At 47.5% G+C, this 20,538-nt stretch overlaps 1 protein-coding gene across 5 annotated transcripts in view; it reads right to left on the bottom strand.

Moving 5' to 3' along the window:
* LOC128694211 (uncharacterized) overlaps positions 1-16,107 on the bottom strand; it is a 70,672-nt gene extending 54,565 nt beyond the window's left edge. For 3 of the 5 annotated variants that reach the window (XM_053784209.2, XM_053784208.2, XM_053784211.2), the window contains exon 1: positions 16,005-16,107. The gene's annotated coding sequence lies outside the window, so the exon portion shown is untranslated. Of the gene's footprint in view, positions 1-15,982 lie in introns of all 5 variants that reach the window. The other 2 variants (XM_053784213.2, XM_053784210.2) reach the window with 1 other exon arrangement.
* Positions 16,108-20,538: the final 4,431 nt, after the last annotated feature.

The raw sequence follows: 20,538 nt of genomic DNA, 5'->3' as shown, positions 1-20,538 counted from the left end.
AACAAGAGGACACAGCAACAAGGGGACACAGCAACAAAGGGACACAGCAACAAGAGGACACAACAACAAGGGGACACAGCAACAAAGGGACACAGCAACAAGGGGACACAGCAACAAGGGGACTCAGCAAGAAGGGGACACAGCAACAAGGGGACACAGCAACAAAGGGACACAGCAACAAGGGGACACAGCAACAAAAGGACACAACAACAAGGGGACACAGCAACAAAGGGACACACAGCAAGGGGACACAGCAACAAGGGGACTCAGCAAGAAGGGGACACAGCAACAAGGGTACTCAGCAACAAGGGGACACATCAACAAGGGGACACAGCAACAAGGGGACACAGCAACAAGGGGACACAGCAACAAGGGGACACAGCAACAAGGGGACACAGCAACAAGGGGACACAGCAACAAGGGGACACAGCAACAAGGGGACACAGCAACAAGGGGACACAGCTGGAAGCTGAAGACTCAGATGAGTCACAAGGATGTTAGGAAGTATTTCTTCAGTCAGAGTTGTTAGGAAGTGGAATAATCTCTCGAGTGATGTAGTGGAGGCAGGATCCATACATAGCTTGAAGTAGAGGCACGATAAAGCTCATGAGAGAGTGGACCTAGTAGTGACCAGTGAAGAGACGGGGTCAGGAGCTATGAATCGACCCCTGCAACCACAACCACGAAGAAAGGTTAAGGGAAATCGGACTGACGACACTGGAGGACAGGAGGGTCAGGGGAAACATGATAACGACATACAAAATACTGCGTGGTGTAGACAAGGTGGACAAAGACAGGATGTTCCAGAGATGGGACAAGGGGTCAGAAATGGAAGTTGAAGACTCAGACGAGTTAAAGGGATGTGAGGAAGTATTTCTTCAGTCACAGAGTTGTTAGGAAGTGGAATAGTCTGACAAGTGATGTAGTGGAGGCAGGAACCATACATAGCTTTAAGACGAGGTATGATAAAGCTCATGGAGCAGGGAGTGGGAGGACACAGCAGCGGTCAGTGAAGAGGCGGGGCCAGGAGCTGAGTATCGACCCCTGCAACCACAATTAGGTGAGTACAATTAGGTGAGGTGAGTACAAACACACACACACACACACACACACACACACGATCAGTGAAGAGGCGGGGCCAGGAGCTCGGACTCGAACCCCGCAACCTCAACTAGGTGAGTACAACTAGGTGAGTACACGATTGAAGATATCATGAAGGTGATAGGCGAGGGGGACATGACCCAGGTGGCAAATTTTCGGAGAATTGGGTGGTTCACAAAGAAAAGGAATCGGCCTCTCAAAGTAATTTTCAAGGCAGAATCAACCCGAACCATGATCCTGCAGGAGAAAGCACGGCTGAGAGGCAAGCAGGAGTTCCGGAGTGTGTACCTCGACCGAGACAGAACACAGGACGAAAGGAAGACAATGAAAGAGAGAGTTCAAAAACAAAAGGAGAAATGGGAGGAAATGAAAAAGGAGAGCAGAATAACCCAGGATCAAATGGAAGGACAAGCGCACCCCCCAGAAACACCTGCAGAAGGACTCCAGCCACGACACCTCCAAGGCAACTGAACAATCCAAACCAACCATCACACACCGATCCCTCTGTTCCCCCCCCCCCTGCACCACAGTTACAGTATTAGAACAGAAGTTGAAGGTTTGGTACACAAATGCAGATGGATTAACGAATAAACATGAGGAATGGCAAGAACGAATCAATGAGAAGTCCCCAGACATCATAGCAGTTACAGAAACAAAACTCATGGAGACAATAACAGATGCAATCTTCCCACCAGGATACCAGATAATGAGGAAAGATAGAAGGGGCAGGGGGGGAGGTGGGGTTGCTCTGCTCGTAAAAAAACAGATGGAAATTCGAGAAAATGGAAGGAATAGATGAGACGGGAGAAAGAGACTACATAGCAGGTACACTTCAGTCTGGGGAACACAAAGTGGTCATTGCAGTGATGTATAATCCACCACAGAACTGCAGGAGGCCAAGAGAGGAATATGAAGAGAGCAACAGAGCAATGGTGGACACACTTGCTGAGGTGGCAAGAAGAGCTCACTCCAGCAGAGCAAAGTTGCTGGTTATGGGGGATTTCAACCACAGGGAGATTGACTGGGAAAACCTGGAGCCACATGGGGGTCCCGAAACATGGAGAGCCAGGATGTTGGACGTGGTGCTGGAAAACCTCATGCACCAACATGTTAAGGACACTACCAGAGTGAGAGGGGAGGATGAACCAGCAAGATTGGACCTTGTGTTCACCCTGGGCAGCTCAGACATTGAGGACATCAAGTATGAGAGTCCCCTAGGAGCTAGCGACCACGTGGTTCTGTGCTTTGAATACATAGTAGAGCTGCAAGTGGAGAGAATAACGGGAGTAGAATGGGAAAAGCCTGACTATAAAAAAGGGGACTACATAGGGTTGAAGAACTTCCTGCGGGAGGTCCAGTGGGACAGAGAACTGGCAGGAAAGCCAGTAAATGAAATGATGGAATATGTAGCAACAAAATGCAAGGAGGCAGTGGAAAGGTTCATTCCCAAGGGCAACAGTAACAATGGGAAGACCAGAACGAGCCCCTGGTTTACCCGACGGTGTAAGGAGGCAAAAACAAAGTGCAATAGAGAATGGAAAAAGTACAGAAGGCAGAGAACACACGAAAATAGGGAGATCAGTCGCAGAGCCAGGAATGAGTACGCACAGGTAAGGAGGGAGGCCCAGCGACAGTATGAAAATGACATAGCATCGAGAATCAAGACTGACCCGAAACTGTTGTATAGCCACATCAGGAGGAAGACAACAGTCAAAGACCAGGTAATCAGATTAAGGACAGAAGGTGGAGAACTCACAAGAAATGATCAGGAGGTATGTGAGGAGCTGAACAGGAGATTTAAGGAAGTTTTTACAGTAGAGACAGGAAGGGCTGTGGGAAGACAGCGCAGAAGGGAACATCAAGAGGGAATATACCAACAAGTGTTGGATGACATACGAACAACTGAGGAGGAGGTGAAGAAGCTCTTAAGTGACCTTGATACCTCAAAGGCGATGGGACCGGACAACATCTCCCCATGGGTCCTTAGAGAAGGAGCAGAGATGCTGTGTGTGCCTCTAACCACAATCTTCAACACATCCCTTGAAACTGGGCAACTACCTGAGAAATGGAAGACAGCTAATGTAGTCCCCATATTTAAGAAAGGAAACAGAAACGAGGCACTAAACTACAGACCTGTGTCTCTGACATGTATTGTGTGCAAAGTCATGGAGAAGATTATCAGGAGGAGAGTGGTCGAACACCTGGAAAGGAACAAGATTATAAATGAAAACCAGCATGGGTTCATGGAAGGCAAATCTTGTATCACAAACCTCCTGGAGTTTTATGACAAGGTAACAGAAGTAAGACACGAGAGAGAGAGGGGTGGGTAGATTGCGTTTTCCTAGACTGCAGGAAGGCCTTTGACACAGTTCCCCACAAGAGATTAGTGCAGAAGCTGGAGGATCAGGCACACGTAAAAGGAAGGGCACTGCAATGGATCAGGGAATACCTGACAGGGAGGAAGCAACGAGTCATGGTACGTGAAGAGGTATCACAGTGGGCGCCTGTTACGAGCGGGGTCCCACAGGGGTCAGTTCTAGGACCAGTGCTATTTTTGATATATGTGAACGACATGATGGAAGGAATAGACTCTGAAGTGTCACTGTTCGCAGATGACGTGAAGTTGATGAGAAGAATTAAATCGGACGAGGATGAGGCAGGACTGGAAAGAGACCTGGAGAGGCTGGACATGTGGTCCAGTAACTGGCTTCTCGAATTCAATCCAGCCAAATGCAAAGTCATGAAGATTGGGGAGGGGCAAAGAAGACCGCAGACAAAGTATAGGCTAGGTGGACAAAGACTACAGACCTCACTCAGGGAGAAAGACCTTGGGGTGACCATAACAGCGAGCACATCACCGGAGGCACACATCAACCAAATAACCGCTGCAGCATACGGGCGCCTGGCAAACCTGAGAATAGCGTTCCGATACCTTAATAAGGAATCGTTCAAGACACTGTACACTGTGTATGTTAGGCCCATACTGGAGTATGCAGCACCAGTCTGGAACCCACACCTGGTCAAGCACGTCAAGAAGTTAGAGAAAGTACAAAGGTTTGCAACATGGCTAGTCCCAGAGCTCAAGGGAATGTCGTACGAGGAAAGGTTAAGGGAAATCGGACTGACGACACTGGAGGACAGAAGGGTCAGGGGAGACATGATAACGACGTACAAGATACTGCGGGGAATAGACAAGGTGGACAGAGATAGGATGTTCCAGAGAGGGGACACAGGGACAAGGGGTCACAACTGGAAGCTGAAGACTCAGACGAGTCACAGGGACGTTAGGAAGTATTTCTTCAGTCATAGAGTTGTCAGGAAGTGGAATAGCCTAGCAAGTGAAGTAGGGGAGGCAGGAACCATACATAGTTTTAAGAAGAGGTATGACAAAGCTCAGGAAGCAGAGAGAGAGAGGATCCAGTAGCGATCAGTGAAGAGGCGGGGCCAGGAGCTGAGTCTCGACCCCTGCAACCACAATTAGGTGAGTACAATTAGGTGAGTACACACACACACACACACACACACACACACACACACACACACACACACACACACACACACACTCACACACACAATATGTGTCAAGGGTGTACCAGTAAGACAGTCAGTACCCAGCAGACATACTTCCTTCCTATACAAGGCTGCCCTAACCTTCCTGGGTACTGTGAGAGTGACCAACCTTCCTGGGTACTGTGAGAGTGACCAACCTTCCTGAGTACTGTGTGAGTGACCAACCTTCCTGGGTACTGTGAGAGTGACCAACCTTCCTGGGTACTGTGTGAGTGACCAACCTTCCTGGGTACTGTGTGAGTGACCAACCTTCCTGGGTACTGTGTGAGTGACCAACCTTCCTGGGTACTGTGTGAGTGACCAACCTTCCTGGGTACTGTGAGAGTGACCAACCTTCCTGGGTACTGTGAGAGTGACCAACCTTCCTGGGTACTGTGTGAGTGACCAACCTTCCTGGGTACTGTGAGAGTGACCAACCTTCCTGGGTACTGTGAGAGTGACCAACCTTCCTGGGTACTGTGAGAGTGACCAACCTTCCTGGGTACTGTGTGAGTGACCAACCTTCCTGGGTACTATGTGAGTGACCAACCTTCCTGGGAACTGTGAGAGTGACTAACCTTCCTGGGAACTGTGAGAGTGACCAACCTTCCTGGGCACTGTGTGAGTGACCAACCTTCCTGGGTACTGTGTGAGTGACCAACCTTCCTGGGTACTGTGAGAGTGACCAACCTTCCTGGGTACTGTGAGAGTGACCAACCTTCCTGGGTACTGTGTGAGTGACCAACCTTCCTGGGTACTGTGTGAGTGTGGGTACTGTGAGAGTGACCAACCTTCCTGGGTACTGTGTGAGTGACCAACCTTCCTGGGTACTGTGAGAGTGACCAACCTTCCTGGGTACTGTGTGAGTGACCAACCTTCCTGGGTACTGTGTGAGTGACCAACCTTCCTGGGTACTGTGAGAGTGACCAACCTTCCTGGGTACTGTGTGAGTGACCAACCTTCCTGGGTACTGTGAGAGTGACCAACCTTCCTGGGTACTGTGTGAGTGACCAACCTTCCTGGGTACTGTGAGAGTGACCAACCTGTAGTGTAGTGCTGTAGTGTACAGCAGTATTGCAGCCTAGAGAGAACCAGCGCTTTGACGAGAATCATCATGGGCTTGGGATCCCTAGTTTTGAAGGTTCTCATTATCCATCCCTAGTTTTGAAGGTTCTCATTATCCATCCCTAGTTTTGAAGGTTCTCATTATCCATCCCTAGTTTTGAAGGTTCTCATTATCCATCCCTAGTTTTGAAGGTTCTCATTATCCATCCCTAGTTTTGAAGGTTCTCATTATCCATCCCTAGTTTTGAAGGTTCTCATTATCCATCCTGCCATCATCCTAGCAGATGTGGTGGATACATTATTGTGATCTTTGAAAGTGAGATCCTCTGACATTATCACTCCCAGGTCCTTCACATTACTTTCTCGCTTTATTGTGTCGTTGTAATTTGTTTTATACTTTGATACAGTTTTAATTTCCTTAAGTTAATTTGTCTTCACTGAACTTCATATTGTTTTTTGTGGCCCATTCAAAGATTTTCTTAATATCTGCTGGAGACTTGGAGTGTCTTTGATGGCTGACACTGTACTCACCTAATTGTGGTTGCAGGGGTCGAGACTCAGCTCCTGGCCCCGCCTCTTCACTGATCGCTACTAGGTCCTCTCTCTCTCTGCTTCCTGAGCTTTGTCATACCTCTTCTTAAAACTATGTATGGTTCCTGCCTCCACTACTTCACTTGCTAGGCTATTCCACTTGCTGACAACTCTATGACTGAAGAAATACTTCCTAACGTCCCTGTGACTCGTCTGAGTCTTCAGCTTCCAGTTGTGACCCCTTGTCCCTGTGTCCCCTCTCTGGAACATCCTATCTCTGTCCACCTTGTCTATTCCCCGCAGTATCTTGTATGTCATTATCATGTCTCCCCTGACCCTTCTGTCCTCCAGTGTCGTTAGTCCGATTTCCCTTAACCTTTCCTCGTACGACATTCCCCTGAGCTCTGGGACTAGCCTTGTTGCAAACCTTTGTACTTTCTCTAACTTCTTGACGTGCTTGACCAGGTGTGGGTTCCAGACTGGTGCTGCATACTCCAGTATGGGCCTAACATACACAGTGTACAGTGTCTTGAACGATTCCTTATTAAGGTATCGGAACGCTATTCTCAGGTTTGCCAGGCGCCCGTATGCTGCAGCGGTTATTTGGTTGATGTGTGCCTCCGGTGATGTGCTCGGTGTTATGGTCACCCCAAGGTCTTTCTCCCTGAGTGAGGTCTGTAGTCTTTGTCCACCTAGCCTATACTCTGTCTGCAGTCTTCTTTGCCCCTCCCCAATCTTCATGACATTGCATTTGGCAGGATTGAATTCGAGAAGCCAGTTTCTGGACCACATGTCCAGCCTGTCCAGGTCTATTTGCAGTCCTGCCTCATCCTCATCCGATTTAATTCTTCTCATCAGCTTCACGTCATCTGGGAACAGGGACACTTCAGAGTCTATTCTTTCCATCATGTCGTTGACATATATCAAAAATAACACTGGTCCTAGAACTGACCCCTGTGGGACCCCGCTCGTAACAGGCGCCCACTGTGACACCTCTTCACGTACCATGACTCGTTGTTGCCTCCCTGTCAGGTATTCCCTGATCCATTGCAGTGCCCTTCCTTTTACGTGTGCCTGATCCTCCAGCTTCTGCACTAATCTCTTGTGGGGAACTGTGTCAAAGGCCTTCCTGCAGTCTAGGAAAACGCAAACAACCCACCCCTCTCTCTCGTGTCTTACTTCTGTTACCTTGTCATAAAACTCCAGGAGGTTTGTGACACAGAATTTGCCTTCCATGAACCCATGCTCGTTTTCATTTATAATCTTGTTCCGTTCCAGGTGTTCCACCACTCTCCTCCTGATAATCTTCTCCATGACTTTGCATACAATACATGTCAGAGACACAGGTCTGTAGTTTAGTGCCTCGTTTCTGTTTCCTTTCCTTTCATGCAGACTCTGGTGTCATCAGCAGAGGAAGACACAGTGTGTGGCTTACATTTCTGTGTCAGATATGAGGATGAGGAACAGGATGGGGCGAGTATTGTGCCTTGTGGAACACTGGGAGTCAGTACTGTGCCTTGTGGAACACTGGGAGTCAGTACTGTGCCTTGTGGAACACTGGGAGTCAGTACTGTGCCTTGTGGAACACTGGGAGTCAGCACTGTGCCTTGTGGAACACTGGGAGTCAGTACTGTGCCTTGTGGAACACTGGGAGTCAGTAGTGTGCCTTGTGGAACACTGGGAGTCAGTACTGTGCCTTGTGGAACACTGGGAGTCAGTACTGTAGTGACCATCCAAGACCATGTCATAGTGGTCCAGTAGTTGTGAGAGACAGTAGTGATCATCCAAGACCATGTCATAGTGGTCCAGTAGTTGTGAGAGGCAGTAGTGACCATCCAAGACCATGTCATAGTGGTCCAGTAGTTGTGAGAGACAGTAGTGATCATCCAAGACCATGTCATAGTGGTCCAGTAGTTGTGAGAGGCAGTAGTGACCATCCAAGACCATGTCATAGTGGTCCAGTAGTTATGAGAGGCAGTAGTGACCATCTTAGACCATGTCATAGTGGTCCAGTAGTTGTGAGAGGCAGTAGTGACCATCCAAGACTATGTCATAGTGGTCCAGTAGTTGTGAGAGGCAGTAGTGACCATCCAAAACCATGTCATAGTGGTCCAGTAGTTGTGAGAGACAGTAGTGATCATCCAAGACCATGTCATAGTGGTCCAGTAGTTATGAGAGGCAGTAGTGACCATCTTAGACCATGTCATAGTGGTCCAGTAGTTGTGAGAGGCAGTAGTGACCATCCAAGACCATGTCATAGTGGTCCAGTAGTTGTGAGAGGCAGTAGTGACCATCCAAGACCATGTCATAGTGGTCCAGTAGTTGTGAGAGGCAGTAGTGACCATCCAAGACCATGTCATAATGGTCCAGTAGTTGTGAGAGGCAGTAGTGACCATCCAAGATCATGTCATAGTGGTCCAGTAGTTGTGAGAGACAGGAGTGACCATCCAAGACCATGTCATAGTGATCCAGTAGTTGTGAGAGGCAGTAGTGACCATCCAAGACCATGTCATAGTGGTCCAGTAGTTGTGAGATAGAGTAGTGACCATCCAAGACCATATCATAGTGGTCCAGTAGTTGTGAGAGGCAGTAGTGATCATCCAAGACCATGTCATAGTGGTCCAGTAGTTGTGAGAGGCAGTAGTGACCATCCAAGACCCTGTTATAGTGGTCCAATAGTTGTGAGAGGCAGGAGTGACCATCCAAGACCCTGTTATAGTGGTCCAATAGTTGTGAGAGGCAGGAGTGACCTTCCAAGACCCTGTTATAGTGGTCCAATAGTTGTGAGAGGCAGTAGTGACCTGCTCTAAAGTAACTGATAACAGTGATAGTCTAGGTACCATCATGGTAATCCTGAAGTAATGGTGAGAATGAATGGGTGAGTGTTGGTACCTGGGGATGAAGTTGATATCCTTGGGGTGAAATTTGACCAAGAAGACTGACCATGAAGAACCATGTTGCGAATCTTGCAAACAAGGCAGCCAGGAAGCTTACAGCACTTAGACGTAATCTCACATCTGCTCGACAGTAGAGGTTGCAAGATTCTGTACGGGGCACAAATACGCTCACACCTTGAGTATGCTCCACTTACATGGATTGCCTGACTTCCATCTCATCTGCGGCTTCTTGACGGAATAGAGAATAGAACAGAGCGACTCGTCTCTCGCCTAGACACAGCCTGGATAGATCTGTCATTTCAGCGGAGTACTGAACACCGGAGGATGTGAGTGACCTTACTGTTATGTACAAGACCAATGTTGTCAAGGTACCACTAGACTCCACTCTGAGGACAGTGAGAAGACAGCTCCTGTACCACAAGACAGTGAGAAGACAGCTACTGTACCACAAGACAGTCAGAAGACAGCTACTGTACCACAAGACAGTGAGAAGACAGATCCTGTACCACAAGACGGTGAGAAGACAGCTCCTGTACCACAAGACAGTGAGAAGACAGCTCCTGTACCACAAGACAGTGAGAAGACAGCTCCTGTACCACAAGACAGTGAGAAGACAGCTCCTGTACCACAAGACAGTGAGAAGACAGCTACTGTACCACAAGACAGTGAGAAGACAGCTACTGTACCACAAGACAGTGAGAAGACAGCTACTGTACCACAAGACAGTCAGAAGACAGCTCCTGTACCACAAGACAGTCAGAAGACAGCTTCTGTACCACAAGACAGTCAGAAGACAGCTTCTGTACCACAAGACAGTCAGAAGACAGCTTCTGTACCACAAGACAGTCAGAAGACAGCTTCTGTACCACAAGACAGTCAGAAGACAGATGGCTCACAGCTGCCCCACAGCAGGTCACAGATGGCTCACAGATGGCCCACAGATGACCACAGATGGCTCATAGCTGGCCGACAGCTGGCCACAGATGGCTCACAGATGGCTCACAGCTGGCCCACAGCAGGTCACAGATGGCTCACAGATGGCCCACAGCAGGCCACAGATGGCTCACAGATGGCCCACAGCAGGCCACAGATGGCTCACAGATGGCCCACAGCAGGCCACAGATGGCTCACAGATGGCTCACAGCATAACAATATATAATCTTACAACTGAGGTGATGTAGGTAACAGATATTAACTTATAAACAAAGTTGCCAACTTTAACCTTGTTAAGAGGTACCTAAGTCCTCCCAGTCTCCTAATATCATGTTCACCCTTATACTCTAGCTGGTCCATAATTACTGTCTCCTAATATCATGTTCACCCTTATACTCTAGCTGGTCCATAATTACTGTCACATTAACTCTGGTCAAGGGAAGCCCAGGAGCTATACTTAATTCATGGTTGACACTTGTGTTGTAGAGCCAAACTCAGACATCTCCAACACTGCGTGATGTATACTGAGTGTTGTAGAGCCAAACTCAGACATCTACAACACTGCGTGATGTATACTGAGTGTTGTAGAGCCAAACTCAGACATCTCCAACACTGTGTGATGTATACTGAGTGTTGCAGAGCCAAACTCAGACATCTCCAACACTGCGTGATGTATACTGAGTGTTGTAGAGCCAAACTCAGACATCTCCAACACTGCGTGATGTATACTGAGTGTTGTAGAGCCAAACTCAGACATCTCCAACACTGAGTGATGTATACTGAGTGTTGTAGAGCCAAACTCAGACATCTACAACACTGCGTGATGTATACTGAGTGTTGTAGAGCCAAACTCAGACATCTCCAACACTGCGTGATGTATACTGAGTGTTGTAGAGCCAAACTCAGACATCTCCAACACTGTGTGATGTATACTGAGTGTTGTAGAGCCAAACTCAGACATCTCCAACACTGAGTGATGTATACTGAGTGTTGTAGAGCCAAACTCTGACATCTCCAACACTGTGTGATGTATACTGAGTGTTGTAGAGCCAAACTCTGACATCTCCAACACTGTGTGATGTATACTGAGTGTTGTAGAGCCAAACTCAGACATCTCCAACACTGAGTGATGTATACTGAGTGTTGTAGAGCCAAACTCTGACATCTCCAACACTGTGTGATGTATACTGAGTGTTGTAGAGCCAAACTCTGACATCTCCAACACTGTGTGATGTATACTGAGTGTTGTAGAGCCAAACTCAGACATCTCCAACACTGAGTGATGTATACTGAGTGTTGTAGAGCCAAACTCTGACATCTCCAACACTGTGTGATGTATACTGAGTGTTGTAGAGCCAAACTCAGACATCTACAACACTGCGTGATGTATACTGAGTGTTGTAGAGCCAAACTCAGACATCTCCAACACTGAGTGATGTATACTGAGTCTTGTAGAGCCAAACTCTGACATCTCCAACACTGTGTGATGTATACTGAGTGTTGTAGAGCCAAACTCAGACATCTACAACACTGAGTGATGTATACTGAGTGTTGTAGAGCCAAACTCAGACATCTCCAACACTGAGTGATGTATACTGAGTGTTGTAGAGCCAAACTCAGACATCTACAACACTGCGTGATGTATACTGAGTGTTGTAGAGCCAAACTCAGACATCTACAACACTGCGTGATGTATACTGAGTGTTGTAGAGCCAAACTCAGACATCTACAACACTGCGTGATGTATACTGAGTGTTGTAGAGCCAAACTCAGACATCTACAACACTGAGTGATGTATACTGAGTGTTGCAGAGCCAAACTCAGACATCTCCAACACTGCGTGATGTATACTGAGTGTTGTAGAGCCAAACTCAGACATCTACAACACTGAGTGATGTATACTGAGTGTTGTAGAGCCAAACTCAGACATCTACAACACTGTGTGATGTATACTGAGTGTTGTAGAGCCAAACTCTGACATCTACAACACTGTGTGATGTATACTGAGTGTTGTAGAGCCAAACTCTGACATCTACAACACTGTGTGATGTATACTGAGTGTTGTAGAGCCAAACTCTGACATCTACAACACTGAGTGATGTATACTGAGTGTTGTAGAGCCAGACTCAGACATCTACAACACTGTGTGATGTATACTGAGTGTTGTAGAGCCAAACTCAGACATCTACAACACTGAGTGATGTATACTGAGTGTTGTAGAGCCAAACTCAGACATCTACAACACTGAGTGATGTATACTGAGTGTCGTAGAGCCAAACTCAGACATCTACAACACTGAGTGTTGTATACTGAGTGTTGTAGAACCAAACTCAGACATCTCCAACACTGCGTGATGTATACTGAGTGTTGTAGAACCAAACTCAGACATCTACAACACTGCGTGATGTATACTGAGTGTTGTAGAGCCAAACTCAGACATCTCCAACACTGCGTGATGTATACTGAGTGTTGTAGAGCCAAACTCAGACATCTACAACACTGCGTGATGTATACTGAGTGTTGTAGAGCCAAACTCAGACATCTCCAACACTGCGTGATGTATACTGAGTGTTGTAGAGCCAAACTCAGACATCTCCAACACTGCGTGATGTATACTGAGTGTTGTAGAGCCAAACTCAGACATCTACAACACTGAGTGATGTATACTGAGTGTTGTAGAGCCAAACTCAGACATCTCCAACACTGCGTGATGTATACTGAGTGTTGTAGAGCCAAACTCAGACATCTACAACACTGAGTGATGTATACTGAGTGTTGTAGAGCCAAACTCAGACATCTCCAACACTGCGTGATGTATACTGAGTGTTGTAGAGCCAAACTCAGACATCTCCAACACTGCGTGATGTATACTGAGTGTTGTAGAGCCAAACTCAGACATCTACAACACTGAGTGATGTATACTGAGTGTTGTAGAGCCAAACTCAGACATCTCCAACACTGCGTGATGTATACTGAGTGTTGTAGAGCCAAACTCAGACATCTACAACACTGAGTGATGTATACTGAGTGTTGTAGAGCCAAACTCAGACATCTCCAACACTGCGTGATGCATACTGAGTGTTGTAGAGCCAAACTCAGACATCTCCAACACTGCGTGATGTATACTGAGTGTTGTAGAGCCAAACTCAGACATCTCCAACACTGAGTGATGTATACTGAGTGTTGTAGAGCCAAACTCAGACATCTCCAACACTGCGTGATGTATACTGAGTGTTGTAGAGCCAAACTCAGACATCTCCAACACTGAGTGATGTATACTGAGTGTTGTAGAGCCAAACTCAGACATCTCCAACACTGCGTGATGTATACTGAGTGTTGTAGAGCCAAACTCAGACATCTACAACACTGCGTGATGTATACTGAGTGTTGTAGAGCCAAACTCAGACATCTCCAACACTGAGTGTTGTATACTGAGTGTTGTAGAGCCAAACTCAGACATCTCCAACACTGAGTGTTGTATACTGAGTGTTGTAGAGCCAAACTCTGACATCTACAACACTGAGTGATGTATACTGAGTGTTGTAGAGCCAAACTCAGACATCTACAACACTGAGTGTTGTATACTGAGTGTTGTAGAGCCAAACTCAGACATCTCCAACACTGAGTGTTGTATACTGAGTGTTGTAGAGCCAAACTCAGACATCAGTAACACATTTGTTAAGTGTCAACCATGAATTAGGTATAGCTCCTGGGCTTCCCTTGACCAGAGTATATTAGGAGACAGTAATTATGGACCAGCTAGAGTATAAGAGTGAACATGATATTAGGAAACTGAGAGGACTTAGGTACCTCTTAAACACTGAGAGAGAGACAGGCGTGGTTCACAGGTTCATCAAGAAATTAGGTAACCTGGCTACTGTAGCAACACTTACGCCCGAGGAAACACCTAAGGCACCACTAGGTGAAGAAACAGTCACCAGGAACCAATAGCTCACATAGCAGTAAGTAGGTACCTGGGTGTAAGTTACCTTACACCTGCTGGTACTGTTCACCTAGCAGTAAGTAGGTACCTGGGAGTAAGTCACCTTACACCTGCTGTCACTGTTCACCTAGCAGTAAATAGGTACCTGGGAGTAACTCACCTTACACCTGCTGTCACTGTTCACCTAGCAGTAAGTAGGTACCTGGGAGTAAGTCACCTTACACCTGCTCTCACTGTTCACCTAGCAATAAGTAGGTACCTGTGTGTTAGTCACCTTAAACCTGCTGTCACTGCTCACCTAGCAGTAAGGAGGTACCTGGGTAATCAAGTACGTAATTAGGTTTAGATTTCTTACTAGAGATATTTAATTAATACCGGTGCTAAGGTCAGTAGGTTCCCCAAAGTACCTGTTTACTTAGGAACCTCTTAGTTGTGATATACCAACATGGGTCACTATGATGGTGGTATACCAACATGGGTCACTATGATGGTTGTATACCAACATGGGTCACTATGATGGTGGTATACCAACATGGGTCACTATGATGGTTGTATACCAACATGGGTCACTATGATGGTGGTATACCAACATGGGTCACTATGATGGTGGTATACCAACATGGGTCACTATGATGGTTGTATACCAACATGGGTCACTATGATGGTGGTATACCAACATGGGTCACTATGATGGTGGTATACCAACATGGGTCACTATGATGGTGGTATACCAACATGGGTCACTATGATGGTGGTATACCAACATGGGTCACTATGATGGTGGTATACCAACATGGGTCACTATGATGGTGGTATACCAACATGGGTCACTATGATGGTTGTATACCAACATGGGTCACTATGATGGTGGTATACCAACATGGGTCACTATGATGGTGGTATACCAACATGGGTCACTATGATGGTGGTATACCAACATGGGTCACTATGATGGTGGTATACCAACATGGGTCACTATGATGGTGGTATACCAACATGGGTCACTATGATGGTGGTATACCAACATGGGTCACTATGATGGTGGTATACCAACATGGGTCACTATGATGGTGGTATACCAACATGGGTCACTATGATGGTGGTATACCAACATGGGTCACTATGATGGTGGTATACCAACATGGGTCACTATGATGGTGGTATACCAACATGGGTCACTATGATGGTGGTATACCAACATGGGTCACTATGATGGTGGTATACCTATGTGTCACTAGTTTGGTGGTATACCTAATGTAGAGTCATTAGTGTGGTGGTATACCTACGGTAGAGTCACTAGTGTGCTGGTATACCTACGGAAGCCACTAGTGTGGTGGTATACCTACGGTAGAGTCACTAGTATGGTGGTATACCTACGGTAGAGCCACTAGTGTGGTGGTATACCTACGGTAGAGTCACTAGTATGGTGGTATACCTACGGTAGAGTCACTAGTGTGGTGGTATACCTACGGTAGAGTCACTAGTGTAGTGGTATACCTGCGGTAGAGTAGTGTGGTGGTATACCTACTGTAGAGTCACTAGTGTAGTGGTATACTTACGGTAGAGTCACTAGTGTGCTGGTATACCTACGGTAGAGTCACTGGTGGTATACCTATGGTAGAGTCACTGGTGGAATACCTACGGCAGAGTCGCTGGTGGTATACCTACGGCAGAGTCGCTGGTGGTATGCCTACGGTAGAGTCACTAGTGTGCTGGTATACCTACGGTAGAGTCACTGGTGGTATACCTACGGTAGAGTCACTAGTGTGGTGGTATACCTACGGTAGAGTCACTGGTGGTATACCTACGGTAGAGTCACTAGTGTGGTGGTGTACCTACGGTAGAGTCACTAGTGTGGTGGTGTACCTACGGTAGAGTCACTAGTGTGGTGGTGTACCTACGGTAGAGTCACTAGTGTGGTGGTGTACCTACGGTAGAGTCACTAGTGTGGTGGTATACCTACGGTAGTGTCACTGGTGGTATACCTGGTATATCAACTTGCAGATAGTGTAGCAGGCTGGTATATCCTCTCAGTACACTGCTACAGTGTATACTGTCTCACCACACCGCCAGCCCAGGCACTTTCTCCCTCTCTTACTGCCTCTCTTACTGCCTCTCTTACTGCCTCTCTTACTGCCTCTCTTACTGCCTCTCTTACTGCCTCTCTTACTGCCTCTCTCACTGCCTCTCTTACTGCCTCTCTTACTGCCTCTCTTACTGCCTCTCTTACTGCCTCTCTCACTGCCTCTCTTACTGCCTCTCTCACTGCCTCTCTTACTGCCTCTCTTACTGCCTCTCTTACTGCCTCTCTCACTGCCTCTCTTACTGCCTCTCTCACTGCCTCTCTTACTGCCTCTCTCACTGCCTCTCTTACTGCCTCTCTTACTGCCTCTCTCACTGCCTCTCTTACTGCCTCTCTCACTGCCTCTCTTACTGCCTCTCTCACTGCCTCTCATACTGCCTCTCTCACTGCCTCTCTTACTGCCTCTCTTACTGCCTCTCTTACTGCCTCTCTTACTGCCTCTCTCACTGCCTCTCTTACTGCCTCTCTCACTGCCTCTCTTACTGCCTCTCTCACTACCTCTCTTACTGCCTCTCTTACTGCCTCTCTTACTGCCTCTCTTACTGCCTCTCTCACTGCCTCTCTTACTGCCTCTCTCACTACCTCTCTTACTACCTCTCTTACTGCCTCTCTTACTGCCTCTCTTACTGCCTCTCTTACTGCCTCTCTCACTGCCTCTCTTACTGCCTCTCTCACTGCCTCTCTTACTGCCTCTCTCACTGCCTCTCTTACTGCCTCTCTTACTGCCTCTCTCACTGCCTCTCTTACTGCCTCTCTCACTGCCTCTCTTACTGCCTCTCTCACTGCCTCTCTTACTGCCTCTCTCACTGCCTCTCTTACTGCCTCTCTTACTGCCTCTCTCACTGCCTCTCTTACTGCCTCTCTCACTGCCTCTCTTACTGCCTCTCTTACTGCCTCTCTTACTGCCTCTCTCACTGCCTCTCTTACTGCCTCTCTCACTGCCTCTCTTACTGCCTCTCTCACTACCTCTCTTACTGCCTCTCTTACTGCCTCTCTTACTGCCTCTCTTACTGCCTCTCTCACTGCCTCTCTTACTGCCTCTCTCACTGCCTCTCTTACTGCCTCTCTTACTGCCTCTCTTACTGCCTCTCTCACTGCCTCTCTTACTGCCTCTCTTACTGCCTCTCTCACTGCCTCTCTTACTGCCTCTCTTACTGCCTCTCTTACTGCCTCTCTCACTGCCTCTCTTACTGCACTCTCTCTTACTGCCTCTCTCTCTCTCACTGCCTCTCTAACTGCCTCTCTTACTGCCTCTCTCACTGCCTCTCTTACTGCCTCTCTTACTGCCTCTCTTACTGCCTCTCTCACTGCCTCTCTTACTGCCTCTCTTACTGCCTCTCTTACTGCCTCTCTCACTGCCTCTCTTACTGCCTCTCTTACTGCCTCTCTTACTGCCTCTCTCACTGCCTCTCTTACTGCCTCTCTTACTGCCTCTCTCACTGCCTCTCTTACTGCCTCTCTTACTGCCTCTCTTACTGCCTCTCTTACTGCCTCTCTTACTGCCTCTCTTACTGCCTCTCTCACTGCCTCTCTTACTGCCTCTCTTACTGCCTCTCTTACTGCCTCTCTTACTGCCTCTCTTACTGCCTCTCTCACTGCCTCTCTTACTGCCTCTCTTACTGCCTCTCTTACTGCCTCTCTTACTGCCTCTCTTACTGCCTCTCTCACTGCCTTTCTCACTGCCTCTCTTACTGCCTCTCTCACTGCCTCTCTTACTGCCTCTCTTACTGCCTCTCTTACTGCCTCTCTTACTGCCTCTCTTACTGCCTCTCTTACTGCCTCTCTTACTGCCTCTCTCACTGCCTCTCTTACTGCCTCTCTCACTGCCTCTCTCACTGCCTTTCTCACTGCCTCTCCCACAGCCTCTGTCACTTCTTCTGTAAATGCCTCTGTTAGTGCCTCTCTTACTGTGTGTTAATGCCTGTCACTGCCTCTGTTAGTGACTCTCTCACTGCCTGTGTTAGTGCTATTAGTGTCTCTATTACTTCCTCTGTTAGTGCCTCTGTTACTTCCTCTGTTAGTGCCTCTCTCACTGCCTCTGTCACTTCTGTAAGTGCCTCTGTTAGTGCCTCTGTCACTGCCTCTGTTAGTGCCACTGTGACTGACTCTGTTAGTGCCTCTATCACTGCCTGTGTCTATCATTGCTTCTGTCTGTCAGTGCCTCTGTCTATCACTACCTCTGTCTATCGTGGCTGTCTATATATGGCTTTGTCTATCAGAGTAATGGTAAAGTTGGTTTGAGGGTGGTAGTGATGGTAGTATGCGTGCAGCCAACAGTAACAGCCTGGTTGATCAGGCACTGATCCACCATGAGGCCTAGTCACAGACCGGGCCGGGGGGGTTGACCCCCGGAACCCTCTCCAGGTAGGTGGTGGTGGTAGTAGTGGTAGTTGTGGTAGGTGGTGGAGGTAGTGGTGGTAGTAAGTGGTGGTGGTAGGTGGCGGTGGAAGTGGTGTTTGTGGTAGGTGGTGGTTGCAGTGGTGATAGTAGGTGGTGGTGGTAGTGGACTGCTAGTACTACTACCACAACCACTACTACCACCACTACTACTACCACCACTACTACCACAACTACCACCACCACTAATACCACCATTACTACCACCACCACTACTACCACCACCACTACTACCACCACCACTACTGCCACAACTACAACTACCACCACCACTAATACCACCATTACTACCACCACCACTACTACCACCACCACTACTACCACCACCACTACTACCACCACCACTACTACCACCACCACTACTGCCACAATTACAACTACCACCACCACTACTACCACAACCACAACTACCACCACCACTACTACTACCACCACAAGCTCCTAGGCCACAGGAAAGCCTGTTGTTGTTGACTCAACAACTGAACCTGTTGTTGTTGACTCAACAACTGAACCTGTTGTTGTTGACTCAACAACTGAACCTGTTGTTGTTGACTCAACAACTGAACCTGTTGTTGTTGACTCAACAACTGAACCTGCTGTTGTTGACTCAACAACTGAACCTGTTGTTGTTGACTCAACAACTGAACCTGTTGTTGTTGACTCAACAACTGAACCTGCTGTTGTTGACTCAACAACTGAACCTGTTGTTGTTGACTCAACAACTGAACCTGTTGTTGTTGACTCAACAACCGAACCTGCTGTTGTTGACTCAACAACTGAACCTGTTGTTGTTGACTCAACAACTGAACCTGTTGTTGTTGACTCAACAACTGGTGAATAAATGGTACAATTACAAAACTGACTTATTATTTCAAAATGAATTAATGATCTTCAGTTTGTGGAATGATGTAATAGTAATGATAAGATTCTTTGTAGATGAATGGTTCAGAGAACCGACATGTTGATAAATTAGACACATGTGCAACTCTTGGGTATCTTTATTGAGGAAACGTTTCGCCACACAGTGGCTTCATCAGTCCATACAAAGGAGAATCTTGAAGAACAGGAGATTCTCCTTTGTATGGACTGATGAAGCCACTGTGTGGCGAAACGTTTCCTCAATAAAGATACCCAAGAGTTGCACATGTGTCTAATTTATCAACATGATAAGATTCTGTTGGGATTTTTAATCCCAGAGGGTTAGCTACCCTGGATAACCCCAAGAAAATCAGTATATTTCATCAAGGACTGTCTGTCTTATTTCCATTGAGGTCATCAATCTTGTCCCCCAGGATGCCACCCACACCAGTCGACTAACACCCAGGTACATATTTGCTGCTCCATAGTCGTGGAGATTCTGAATCTCCACGACTATGGTGCTCTTCGCACCTACTCCTAGGCTGAGGGACTGATTACCTCATCTTCTGTACATAGTTCTCCTGTCTTCAAGTTATGTCCTGGAATTTGTATTGATAAAGCCACTGGAGATAAAACACCTCAATTACTGGGAGCGCTTGAGGTTTCTAAACCTGTATTCCCTGGAACGCAGGAGGGAGAGATACATGATTATATACACCTGGAAAATCCTAGAGGGACTAGTACCGAACTTGCACACGAAAATCACTCACTACGAAAGCAAAAGACTTGGCAGACGATGCACCATCCCCCCAATGAAAAGCAGGGGTGTCACTAGCACGTTAAGAGACCATACAATAAGTGTCAGGGGCCCGAGACTGTTCAACTGCCTCCCAGCACACATAAGGGGGATTACCAACAGACCCCTGGCAGTCTTCAAGCTGGCACTGGACAAGCACCTAAAGTCAGTTCCTGATCAGCCGGGCTGTGGCTCGTACGTTGGTTTGCGTGCAGCCAGCAGCAACAGCCTGGTTGATCAGGCGCTGATCCACCAGGAGGCCTGGTCACAGACCGGGCCGCGGGGGCGTTGACCCCCGAAACTCTCTCCAGGTAAACTCCAGGATGGCGAAACGTCTACAATAAAGATACCCAGATGTTGCACATGTGTCTTAATCTCATCTTGT

The sequence above is a fragment of the Cherax quadricarinatus genome, chromosome 43 (assembly GCF_038502225.1).
Source record: "Cherax quadricarinatus isolate ZL_2023a chromosome 43, ASM3850222v1, whole genome shotgun sequence".
NCBI classification, from domain to species: domain Eukaryota; kingdom Metazoa; phylum Arthropoda; class Malacostraca; order Decapoda; family Parastacidae; genus Cherax; species Cherax quadricarinatus.
The sequence above is the reverse complement of the archived record's forward strand: the minus strand, read 5'-3'. Positions and strand labels throughout refer to the sequence as shown.